This window comes from Triturus cristatus, chromosome 1_2 (assembly GCF_964204655.1).
Source record: "Triturus cristatus chromosome 1_2, aTriCri1.1, whole genome shotgun sequence".
Classification (NCBI taxonomy): domain Eukaryota; kingdom Metazoa; phylum Chordata; class Amphibia; order Caudata; family Salamandridae; genus Triturus; species Triturus cristatus.
This window is the reverse complement of record NC_140580.1, coordinates 701,040,411-701,054,121: the sequence shown is the minus strand read 5'-3', so window position 1 is coordinate 701,054,121 and position 13,711 is coordinate 701,040,411. Positions and strand designations below refer to the sequence as shown.

At 43.3% G+C, this 13,711-nt stretch overlaps 1 protein-coding gene across 6 annotated transcripts in view; it reads left to right on the top strand.

The window, feature by feature from the left end:
* The window catches only part of KCNMA1 (potassium calcium-activated channel subfamily M alpha 1), a 1,447,720-nt gene that overhangs the window by 1,275,318 nt on the left and 158,691 nt on the right, over positions 1–13,711 (top strand). The gene's annotated exons all lie outside the window — the stretch shown is intronic.

Sequence of the window (13,711 nt, the reverse complement as noted above, 5' to 3'; positions counted from 1 at the left end):
GTTCTCGCAGCTGTCACTTGTCATTTCTGCGGAGCCTTTGATGGAAGACTTGGATACAACACAGTTCAGTTCCTTTTCGCCTTCCTTCCACAGGAGGGAAGGAGGCCGCCTGTGAGGTGTGCGCCGTGGCGTAGACCATATGCCGGGCGCGAGCACGGCCTGAGGTGTTCTCCGAGCGTTACCCTCACGCTCCCCCCTCCTCTTCTGTGACTATGCTGACTCAGCACGCATACCTGTGTGCCTCTGACAAGGCATCCACCTTGGAGCTGTCTACACCTTGGTAGAAGCAAGTTGTGTGCGTTCAATGGAGGGCTGCTTTTTTGTCATCTTTTGTAAAAGCTTCCAACACCCCTTGCTTGACAACAACGTGTACAACAAGCTTTGAAACCGGAAGTCTTAAGAGTAGTCCGTCCAGAATGCAGCAGAACCTATTCCCGCCAGGCCGGACTGGCCATACCGGGCGTCGGGCGTTTCCCCGGGAGACTGGAAGGGTGGGAGGTTGTTTTTGTAGCAGTGCAGCAGTTATGAAAGCACCTGCTGCTAAATTTCTTGTATATCCATAATTTTCAGGCAACAATAAAAATGTAAGGATCACTCTGGTGATTAATGTGCCTGCTGAAGAGAGATCGGAGTTTTGTCGAGTGGCAGTTTTGACTCATTTAAGGTAGTGCAGAGGGTTAGTATGCCTGCTGCAAATCACGGGCACCATGCAGATCACAGAACAGTATTTTATGTGCATAGATTATTGGGTTACAGCTTTTGTCACAGAGACCCTTTTGTTGCTGTGCAGTTCATAAATTACAATCCTAATCTAGCACAGTGAGCTATGATTCAAAGTCAACAAGATCTGCATTTCACCACTATCGACATAGGTCATAAAAGCAGATGTTATATGCAATTAAATACAATACATCATAAAATGACTTACAAACATTAGAATATATTAGAATATACATTCCAGGGTTAATTATAAAATTAACAATACAGTGTCAAATATTAATAAGACATTCTTTTCCTAGTAAAAATTGCTTTACAGATTTAAGACGCAACATTAAAACATATAGCAGGGAACACCGTGGTGTACAAAGGCGCACAGCAGCTTTGTGGTCCCTAATGTCGTATGCAATAAAAATGTTTTTTTTAAAAAGTGCTTCCTTAGGTTCATTTAAAACTGACAAAAAAAGCCTAAAATGCAAAGTACTCTGTTTAGAGGTTCCGTCGCACAGACACAGGGCGGTCTATATATCCCACTGATTAATGTTTGGGCAGGAAATAAAGTGGTGTACAGTACTCCACTGCAATCTGGTCACAGCAAAACAATGTATATTTGTCACCCAGGCCAAGTATGGTTGAAAACCATTGAGTAGAGCATAAGAAATGTGTGTTGTCACAGTCTGTTTCGTCCCTGCAACGTAGGCTTTCTTTCTTATCCTTGCATCCAGCAAAGCAGCCACCATTGCCGACTTCTCAGGTGTTAGGACCCTACAACCCAGAAAGACCAACCACTGACGTAAGAGTGCTGTTAATAAAGGACAGCACTGAATATTTAAGACATAATCTAATGGTAAGCAGTAAAGAATGAGTACCTTTGTGAATTCGGTCGCGGATTTGACCCAGATAGTGCACCGCAAAGAAATGGGTTTGGGTGAAAATATATCTTCCTAATGGTTCAACCCTACTTTCTAGTGGAAAATGGAAGATGATTCTGAGGGAGAGATGCATAACAAATGCTTTAAAAAGGTGTTTTCCTCAGCCTGTAAAGGGTTACAGGGCGTATACCCCGCACGCCCCACCATAAGTTGCGACGGGCAGTGCCCTTGCTTTATAGATGGTAAGCATCTCCTTGATGGGTCGATAGCCAAGTTTACTAGAGAATCTGAACACTCCCTTAGACACTCTTTCCTTCTTCTGTTGGGTATTCTGAATATGATCAGTGAGCTATGAAGTGTCACCAAAGAGCTGCAAGCAAACTACAAGGTACAGGTTGGAAGTTTGTTTTTTTCAGAGTCTTTCATTATCCTAATGGTGCTAAAAAGGGTTTGTTTGTGTAGAAATACATTCTTATTAGTAAAGCCAACCCTAACCACTGTTACGTTATGAATCCTGGGTTTGTGCTTCTCCAGACATAGCACTAGTATGGATGACAAGATTCCTACACCTTGCAGTCCCATTTGCATTATGTAAAATTTTCTATACAGTGATTTGCACATGTATGATTCATTGTCTCTATATTTGTGTGTGATGTAAAGTGCTCTGACACACTACACTGGTATGAGAGGCGCTATAAAAAGAAATGAAATACATGTGAGAGAGGGGCTATGGAGAGATGCGAGGCACGGTTCGAGGGTGATAGTGAGGGAATCATTGAAAGGCTCCAACAGAGATTGTTGAATCCTGGTGCACTCTAAGGTCATCACTTACTATTCTTTAACCCCTTGGCTGCGGCAGGAATTCCGCCGCAGCGCTGGGGGGGTTTGGGGGCAGCGCGCTGGCGCTGTGCTCATGACGGAGCCACTCCGTCATGAGTCATGGTTGAGCTGTGCTCATGACGGAGTGGTTCCGTCACGACTCCGCCCACTGCGCTAATCGCCCGCACAGGCGGGGAATTAGCGCCGCGTGGGCGGAGCGGCGGCCAACGGCCGCAGCATGACGGAACCACTCCGTCATGAGCACACGGCACCCGTGGCTCATGACGGAGTGGTTCCGTCATGAGCGGGGAAGGGGTTAAAAGCTAATATAATTGAATATATAATGAAAAATGTTTTGGAGGATGCACCATTTTTGCCCCCCCCCCCCCCCCCTCCCCTCCTTGTAGTACAGGCTCGCTCACTAAACTCACTATGCACTGTACAGGGGCTGGTCTAACAAAATTTGCCAGGGCTGTTTTGGGTTCCCAGTACAGCCCTGGTTCCTACTCTTTCTGGCACTGTTCTATCCCGGTAAGCACACCCCTAATTCAGAATGGTGCCTTCCTCTGTCAAAAATACGTGCACTAAAAGCCATCTCACTACATTTCCCACATGTCCCCACCAAATATAAGGAAGCATTACATGGCCTACTGCAAGGACAGATGCTGATAGTTAACTTCTGGGAGAAACGTATACCAACAGTTTGACAATTATCACTCAAGGCTCTTGATAAGGTTTTGGAACAGGAGTTTATTATTCTCTACTTTTGAAAGATAGGATTTAACAGTTTTCTTAGAGAGTAACGGTTAGATTACTAACTGAAATTTTTCATATCTATGATTCTCCCTTCCTTGGCCCACTATTTAGTCTGTGAGGTGAATGGTCAGTCCCTCAATTTTAGCACCATGTTTAAAGCTCCTTAAATCCTAGACATAACAGAGTTTTTCATCATTAATTAAACAGGCCAAACCCCTAACATGACCCCACAAAAGGCAACACAAACCAGGCTACCACATGAATTATAACAAGCAAGCCAGCAGGTCTTAGATGAACTGCTCTGGGAGGTAGTGATCGTTAGTACTGTTATGCAGTGGTGGCTGGCATGGCTTGCAGGTGGTAGGGCAGGCATGGTGGGTCGCGGAAGGGCAGTTGACGCGGGGGGGGGTGGAATAAAAATACATAAATTCACCTTGAGGCCAGATCCCGCATTTCTGGACCTGCTGTCCTACCTCCGACTCCAAAACAGGAAAGCAGGCAGCCAGGCTCCCTACCCAAAGCCAATCACAAGGCTGCAATGCAGTGTTGTGATTGGTCTGAGCGCCGTGACACGGCGCTCAGCCAGGGGCTGGAGGGTTGGGCATGTTCTCCATGCAGGCTGTAATGCAGTCTGCATGGAGAACGGGGAAAGTGCGCATGACTGGTTTGGGCAGCCTGAGAGGGCCTTCTAAACAGTCCCTGCGCAATAAGGAGTGGGCAAACCACTCCTACCCTGCTCCAAAAGCAGAGCAGCCCTGCTCACTTACCCGCCCTCAAAGCAGCAGGATACAAAGCATAAAATGATAATAACTCTAAGTTATTATCATTTTATGTTTCTACTTGGCACTGCTGAAAAGCAGTGGGGCGATGCTCCTCCGCCATAGCGGAAGAGCCTCCACTGCTGTTATGTTATGTTGATTTGTATATCACGCAAGAGTGTATCCAGGCGCTTTGGCAACGTGTGTATGTGTGTGGGCCCAAGGTACTTATATGAAAAGCCAAGTGTTCAGCTTGTTGCTGAAACCAATAAGTGAGTCCCCTGGCGGAGGTGAGCGGAGTCCCCCCAAGAGAAACCTCCGCTCAGCCAACCTCGCCCTAGCCACCGTCCCTCGCTTCTACAGGAGCAGCGCAGGTGGAAGATCCTTTTCCTACCTCGCAGCCAAGACCTGGAATGAACACCCCCTTCACCTCCGGTGAAGCCCAACACTGCACCAATTCAGAAAGGACTTCATGACCTGGCTCTTCGAATTACCCCTACAGAGCCGCCCACACCCCTTCCCTCAGCACCTTGAGACCCTATGTTGAAAAGAGCAGGGTAGTGGGACACCGCATATCAATTTCTTGTTCTCTGCTGTGAAGGGTGTCAGCCTGATTTTTGGGTTCTTCCCATGAGGAAGGAACAGATTCATTTGAGAGCAGATCGTTGTATCCCAATCTCGTGGAGTCTTCTGATGAGGGTATTGTGTGAGAAAGTGTTGAAGGCCGCAGAGAGATCGAGCAAGATGTAGGCCGCTGTTTCTCCTCTGTCCAGGATGTTTCGAATGTCATCAGTGGCTGAGATGAGTGCTGTTTCAGTGCTGTGGTTCTTTCTGAATCCTGACCATGTGTTTTCTAGAAGGCGGAGAAGTTTGAGGTGGGTTGTTGCTTGTTCATGGCCTTCTCAATCACTTTGGTTTGTTAGAGGAGGAGGGAGATGGGTTGGAAGTTGCTCAAGATGGGTCAAATGTTGCTGTAGTACTGGAACGAGGAAGAATCAGAGTAATGACAATTACTGGCAAGTATTCCAACTATTTCCTCATGCTCTTCCTCATCCCATTTCCTACTCTAATAGGACATACCAATGCAGCAAGAGTTTTTTGTAATCTGGGGCAGTCATGATTAACAAATACACTGCCCATTGAAGCAACCAACACTTAAAAGCAAAGGTGACAAATAGTTGTAGAAACATGCAAAATTTGACAAACAAAAAGCAACGACCAACTTGATCCCGGTATAAGCTGTTACTGCTGAACCCTCATCACCAGTAGCCTGTATATGGAAAATCAAGACAACATCTGCCCAACGAACCACCAAGAAACCACAAATGGAAAACCAAAAGACTCCTCACCAGCTGCTAGCATGTCATGTGAAGAGTGCCCCAGATAACAACCTGATTAGGACACTGAGAAAACCAGAAAAGAAGGAAAGCATTCATGTTGAGGAGAAGAGTGTAATACAGACAATTCTAATGACAAAAAACTGAACAAGAGCCCGGTTTCTCCAGAATCCGACAACTGCACTGGAAACAGCCAAAACAAGCAGCATCCAGGCATTATACCAGGAAGAAGCGCGCACTTGAAAAAGGTTGAGCCAAGGCAAAAAACAAAACCAGGTGAGCTACCTAACTTCCTAAGACAAAAGAGAAGGAAACAAGCTACGGCCATGATAGAACTACAATCAAAATCAGAGCTCATCAAGCAGCTCACCCAGTTGAACAGTGGTAGAAGGAGCCACGATCTACATGAAGGGCAATGAACAACCAGTTAGCCAGAAGAGAAGAATTACACCAGGTGTGATCAGGAAAAGGCCTCACAAGAATCTCTTCACATACTTAGCAAACACGCAAAAAAAGAAACAAAACAGGTTGCAACACCAAAAACATGCTACTATAAAGGAAGAAATATGGATGTGACCGTAAACAAGTAGTGGAGTTAAAAAGAATCCCAGCATCAGCATCCAAGCTGGTAGGAGTACAATCTATTCCAGGAACTTGAACACAAGTTCACTCTGAAATATACAATCAAACCTTGTGGCCACACAGCTGGAAAAATAGAAGCTCCTAGCAGAGACGGCCCAGAAACTGTTGCCCCAAGTAATAAGTGAGAAAGGGGTTTACAGCATCTTCTTTGAAATAAATAATAACAAGAACATTTAGTGCTTGCATCTGCTCGAGAAGGAGTTGCGTGCCATGCTGGAAGTGATGGAATGGGTGACGAAGACAATCCTTCATGCTGTACTATCTGATCCGAGGGAAGAACACAACCATAATACCATAATAAATATGCCAGTTTAGAACAACATGCATAAGTAAGGATAAGCAGACCACAACGTTATCCGTTTTTTGTACGTCTCCTTTCCTAGAAGCTACCCACAACGTACAATAAACTGCTAGAAAATGACATTAAGTTGAAGAACAACATCAAAATTAAGGTGTCAGTGGTGAAAATAGGCCAAAAATGTACAGTTGACCATGATGTTTGGCAGGAAACAGCAAAGCAGACCTTGAAAACAACAAACACACTCGTGACCACCCAGGCACCACAAAACAGAGAATCCTTAATTTATCTGAGTGTTTTCCTTGAGTAAGGGCCATAGTGTACTCTTCCTGTATTCTTCTAGTTTGCTTTACTATGTGTCATTAAGCTGCATACAGCATGAACTCCCTCTAAAAAGTACCCATGATCAGTGATTTGCAGAAAGAAACACTCATGTGGCAAAAACAGACCAAAGGAAACAAGAGGTGGCTTGGGGAGGGCAGCGGTGGGTTAGGGGGACGGGGGTTGGGAGGGGTTCACTTTTAATGGGGTTATGTGAGGTGTTTGGCCTATAGCAAAAGGTGCCTGGACTGAGAAGAAGGGCAGAACACCTCATAGACTAAGGAATGGGACAAGGAAGGGAATGAGGAGGAAATAAACATTGATTTTCCAAGACGGTAAAATATATGATTTCTTTTTTTTAAATGTGTGTATATTTTTAATTTTAGATAGTGTCCTTGTATCAGCTAACGTTCAAAATCAAAAATAGATTTTTTTAAATCCCAAAGTCCATCTTCCAGGAAGACAGCAAGAATGATACTGTGTCTTGCTCTGCGAATGCTTTTTGGGGGAAGCCGAGCAAACTCGTATTCTATATGGACTATTTTTTTAATTAAAGTCTATTGGTCACATTATATGGAGTAAAAATGGCCTGTGTGAATTTTGTCTAATGGCCTAGCCGAATTTGTCATTAGGTTTTTTGTATAAGGTTCACTAAACTCAAAATAGTATGACTTCGGTTCCTCAGATATTAGTGTGTTATTCAGTAAAGGCTAGTATTGAATTTTAACAAGTCCTACTTTGTTAGTTCTCTATGGATCTTACAGTGTTCTTTTATTTTTAAATCTAGGCTGTCACAGAACAGCAAACACCGTGACCACCACATCATTTTAGCTATGTCTTTGTTTTTTTAAAATTTCAAAATACTTTATTGATTTTCAAGAGGGAAGACAGAAACAAACTGTAACAGGGTTGACATAAGATATCTAAGGCAAAATTATCACATATACAATTATAAAGTGAGGTTATGACGCCCATATCGGTATCAAGAGACTAACCTCAGTGATCAATAATAAAAGAAGAAAAGACAGGCAGAAAGGAAGGAAAAGGGAAAGAAAGAGAAGAGAAGGAAAGGGAGAGCGAAGGCTAGTCGAACGATAACATTTATTTCCAAAATTCTATGCATATGTTGGCACAAGAGCAGTCCGATATTGATAGGGCTAACATATAACAGCCTAGTACAGGTAACAATAATTAAATACAAATATTCAAGTGATACGTCAGTAAAGGCACAGGATATAATTCAAGGGCATACAGTAGCGTTCATGGAGGTTCGTAAGAGTCTAGATAAGTGTCCAAAGAGTTCCACATCAACCTGGATGAAGGTTTCCACAGAGAGTTTTGTAATGCGATGTTATCTGCCCCTCTGAGGTGGGTGATCCAGTTTATCCAGCCTTTATAAGATGTCTTACTCGTGTCCTTCCAGTTGGCAAGAACCATTTTCACCGCAGATGTTAGTAAAAGGTCAAGTAGAGCTTTATCAGAGTCAGTTCTTAAATTCGCGCTCAAGAAGGCCATAGGTAAGGTAGAGAATTCTTTGACCAAAGTACAATTAAACAAACCAGTTAAAAAGGCAAACATTTTTTCCCAAAACGACCTTACTAGTGAACACTGAAAAATAAGATGGGCTAAATCCCCCGTTTCTCGGTTACAGTTCCAACATGTTGCGTCCTTACGGAGACCTAATGAGAATAATCAGGCAGGAGTCCAAAATGCTTTGTGTAGTAGCCAGTACTTGGTTTGGGAGAGGACCGGGGAGATCTTATTACGTGAGACAGAGCTCCATAGTGTGGGCCATATCTGGTCATTTGGTGGAACCGAAGATTGTTGCCCCCAAAAGGCTATAGTCTTATCATTAAGTTTAGAGGTCTTCGGACGGAGGAGTTTATAAATCTGGGAGACCTGGTGGCCCAGTTTGTTAATGTTTGTCACAAACAATGAGATTGATGGTTGGACGATGGATAATTTGGTTTTTGAAAGGGCCGTTCTGATTTTCAAGAAGTTGTAGAATTCAATGTCAGCTAGGCTATATCTCGATAGGAGGTCTGAGAATGTAACTGGGAATGAGGCGTTTTCTATTGATATGGGAAAAGGATACCTTTTTTACTCCCATGTGTCAAGGGATAGGCTTTTGCCTTTGCTTTGCTATTGGACCGGAGTGATTCCATTTTAGAGCCTTTAATACTATTCTCCAGAATCTTATCAACCCTAAGGAGTGCAATTTTTGTATTTTTAAAAATGGACTCAGAGGTATGTGGGTAAAGCCTATTCGTTGTAAGGAGTACAAGAGGGCTTAGGTTATTGAGGATAGCCCTCTCCACCTCTAGCCAGACCGGGGTGTAGCCGGTAGGTGGTGAGATCCAATATGAACCTTGTTTTGCAAGGAAAGCCAACTGGTATATTCTGAAATCCGCTAGATTTACCCCACCTAGAGTTTTATCGAGTCTTAATTTTTTGATACTGATCCGTGCTTTCTTCCCTCGCCAGAGGAATTTAGTGAAAAGGATATCTAGTTTGTGATGGAAGTCATCTGTAAGGAGGAGCATACTGATGAGATAATTAACCATGGGGTGATCCTCATTTTAATAGTTTTGATTCTGCCCCACCACTTGATGAATTTTGGTTACCAAGAGTCCAAAAGCTTCTTTAATTTTTCTAATATTGTTTTCTTATTCTGGTGTAGAGTATCTATTAAGTTACTACCAAATTCGATACCTAAGTATTTGATATAGCCTGTTTGCCATGTTAGCCCCGACTCTCCCAAGATATCCCTCGTACAGTGGACATTTAATGGTTTGAGTTCCGATCCCTCTCTGTTAAGTTTATAACCTGAGTAGCCGGAATATTCTGTGATTGTATCCATCAAGGCTGCAATTGATGTATTTGGTTGTTCTGTTACTATTAGTATGTCGTCTGCATAGGCGGCTAATTTTATTTGGACACCATTGATATCCACCCCCTTAATGTTCGAATTTAATTTGATGTCCTGGATCATGGGTTCCAATGCCAGTAAGAATAAGGCTGGAGATAGTGGGCAACCCTGTCTAGTACCCTGTTCCAATGGGAAGGGTTCAGAGAATGAACCATTAACGACAATACGGGCTGATGGTTTCCCGTAAAGAGCCATAACCATACGGATATAATCCTCGCCTAAATTGAAAGAATGCATACATCATTCCAAAAAAGCCCAGGAGACCCTATCAAAGGCCTTCTCAGCATCTAATGTGATAGCTACTGCTGGCTCCGGTTTAATGGCAGCATACTCTAAAATGTGGCACAACAAATGGGTGTTATCGTTAGACATACGTGTACGTAGGAAACCAACCTGGGAGTTACTTATGAGCAGAGCCGAGTTTGACAGCTAAGATCTTAGCATATATTTTGTAGTCTACGTTAATAAGGGATATAGGTCTATAGTTTTCCGGTGATAGGTGATCCTTCCCCTCCTTCGAATGACTATTATGTTAGCTTCCGACATAGTGTTTGACGTGGTCCCTTTATATACTGTGTGGTTAAAAACTTGTTTCATGGCTGGTTTTAGCTGGTTTAGGAAGGTCTTGTAAAAAGAGGCTGTAAAACCATCTGCCCAGGGGCTTTGTTGTCTTTTAAGGATATAACTGCCTTTTCAATTTCTGTAAGATTAATTTCCTGTCCTAACCTACTTGTATCTTCCCTAGTTAGTTGTGGTAAATAAAGTCTGTTGAGATATTTGGTACATTCCTCTTAAGTTGAGGGTCTGATCATTTTTGTAGAGTTCCTGATAGAAGTCTTTAAAGGTCCTAAGGATGTCTTTGTGTTTGATATGGGTTTGTTTGTTAGAGTCTTTGATGGATGAAATGACAAACTGGTTCTGTTTGTGCTTGAGATAGAGGGCAAGAAGTTTCCCTGCTTTGTTAGCTTCACATAGGTTAAGGGCTTTATATTTATTAACCCACAACCCTGCCCTTTCACTTAAGATTTTGTTGTATTCGTATTTCTTTTGTGTTAGTATTGCGAGGGTCTTACTATCGTATAAAGACGTAGCATGAGACAGTTCTAAGTTTTTGATCTCCTGTTCAAGCTGAGTTAATCTCAGATTTGTACTCTTGTTGATTTTTGTCTTGATTTCAATTATTGTGTCCCTAATGGTAGCTTTCAGCGCATCCCGGAGTGTATCAGTGCTGGTCTCAGGATTGTCATTGTGTTTAAGGTAGTCTATTGTAGCATCCTCGATCTTCTTTTTATCTACAGGATCCGAAAGTATATCGTTGTTAAAGCGCCATCTCTTAGGTACGGAATCATAGTGGCACCCAGCCAATTTTAGGCTAATACACGAGTGGTCAGACACTAGCCTTGGGGCTATGTCTGAGTGCTCAATTAGTCGTGTGTGAGAGCCGGAGATGAGAATATAATCTATCCTGGTGTATGAGTTGTGAGGATTAGAGTAGAAGGTGTAGTCTCTAGTGTCTGGATGTTGGAGGCGCCACGCATCCTTAAGGTTAAAGTTGGAGCAGATATTTTGGAGTGCAGCATGTGAGTTCATAGGGTGGTAATGACAGGTGGATTGCCTATCTTTTATAGGGTCTAATGGGATGTTAAAATCCCCTGCTACCACAATGAGGTCATCTTGGGGGAAACCTTCCAGCGTGTTGGATACCTCAGACCAAAGAATTGGATCATCAGCGTTGGGGCGGTATATGTTTGCTACTTGAATTAGATCCTTCCCCTTTCTCAGATGTGTGACCAAAAGTCTGCCCTCGTTATCGTGAGACTGGGAATCTAGCGAAATATTGGATGTTTTTGATATCAGTGTAATTACCCCCTGTTTCTTTTTATCAGCAGGAGAGCAGGCCATTTGTGAGATCCAGTTACCTCTAATGAGTTTGGCATCGGCCAAAGACAGCGTCCAAAGACAGCGTTGTCTCTTGTAATAGAATGACATCACCTTTAGTTTTGGCCAGATAATCCAGAATTTTCCTGCGTTTAATTGGGTGGTTAAGACCTTTGACATTTAGGGACACTATATTTAGGTCAGTTGCCAGGGTAAGTGTGTTATTGAGGACCATCAGATAAGAGGTTATGTAGTAGGTACATCAAGTATAATCGTAAGAAACCTAGAAGCGCTACCTTGACCCAGGAGGGAAAAGGTGACAATAGCTGACAACAAACCCCCCAACAGGGAACAAATTAAATGCATTATCCAGGTACTTTGTATACAGTCTAAACAACTTTTTCGGATACTCTTGTGTGCCAGATCTCACTAGTTGTCTATGCATCAAAGAGTGCCAAGCACAGATTAGAGAAGGAAAAGAGGTGTAAAAGGGAAAAGAAGCTTGAAGATAGAGAAAGTAAAGACTGAGAAACTCCAAGGCGGATATCCAGTCATTACAGGGAGCATTCTGCAACCTCTGGAGTTCCTCCCTCCCCACCCACACTCCCCCCTCCACCCTCCCATCCCTGAAAACCTCATATGTAGGAGGTGCGACGGCAGGATTGTCATTTCCGTCTCTCGGAGATTGACTGATTGTAATAGGCTAAATCATAAATCTCCCTACATCTATATGTGACTTTGATTACAGCAGTGCACTAAAAGAGATGTAGACCCCATAGCAATGAATCTACAGACATTTGACATTCCAAATTACAGTGTACATAGACATAGTTGATATGTAAAAACTATAAAAAGATACGAGTATAGGCCCATAAAATCTATGGCAACGTCATTTGTAGTGATGCCAGCATCACAGAGTGTGTGTTAACACGAGGTAGGTAATGGTTAAAGCACTTAGCCTGACAGATGATGGTACAGATTCCTAGTTCATCCCGTGCTCAGGTCTGGAGAAGATCTCCTTTTGTTAGTGGCGGATTGAGAAGCCTCCATGTCCTGAGTGGTTGGGCCTTCCAAGAATGACGCACGATCCTTAGGGTCGTTGAAGTAGTGATGTCTACCGCCATCGATTATCCTGAATTTGGTGGGCCCAACGAAGGACAAGAATGTTTTTACTCCTGAGTTTGTCGCGCAAGGCAAGATATCCCTTCCTGGTGTCGACAGTAGGCTTAGAGTAGTCTTGTGTGAAAATTATCTGATGGCCGTTCCAGATAATTTGGTGATTTTTACATGCATCATTAAGGATAGTTTCTGTGTGCTGAGATCTCAGTGGTTTGCAAATAATAGGCCGGCCTGCTTGCCTTGGCATGGATTTAAAAGTAGGTATTTTGTGCGCACGATCTAGCTCAAACTGTCGGTAGAACTTTAAGCTGGTAAGCTTAGGGATCCAGTCCTCAAGCAAGGCTAAGCATGAGCCTGCTGAGTCTTCCGAACCCTTCGGGACCCCAGGTATTCAAATGTTCCCCCTCCGATTGCGGTCTTCAAACTCCGCTGTTTGTTTTTGTAGTGTTGAGGTAAGTTTTGTTAATGCCTTCACTTCCTGACTTGAATTGAAAGAGATATCTTCTACGTCACTAATTCTTTGCTCGGCCACTGATAGCCTATTATTAACTGTGTTTAGGTCAGCCCTGAGGGCCGCTGTTTCAAGATGAATAGCGTCAGTGGTTTGCTTTGTGGATTTAGCTAAGTCATGGACATCCGGCAGTTTTTTTAGAATCATGTCTAGGGTGCTATTAATGTCCGGTTTCATTTTGAGTGGAGAGTCCGAGAGTACTGGGTCTCCCTTACTCCTTTTTTGCTGATGTAGTTTAGATTCTTTGTCCGCCATTATTTTGTGGGATTTTTTTGTGGGATTCCTGAGTGAATGTTGTGCTTCCAGAGATCCTCTGCTAGTATCCCCCAAGCTGGTACACCGTGATATTGTGGTTCCCATTTTCTGGCTTGCGTTCGGTCACGGGCTAACCCTTATCTACCAAGGCCCTTGGTGGCTTTTCCTGCGGGTCACTGCCCCGAAGCGCTGTGGAGTTTAACATGATTGGGGATCCTTTATGAGAGATAAAATGCAGGTCGTTTGAGAGATTACCGCGGAGATGTCAATCTGCTACAAATCCCAGGCTGTTATTGTGTAGGTTCCTTTGCGCTGGGCAGGAGAGCGTCTGTTTGTTGAATTTTGCCCTTCACAGTTGCACACTTGCACAGTTGTACCCTTTGCATGTTTAAAACTAACGGCTTGTTGGCTAGAAAGTTTTCTGACATTTGTCATCATTTTCAAAGTCATTAAAATTGATGGAACTCCCATCTGTTTTTTCCTCAGACTGTTATCACAA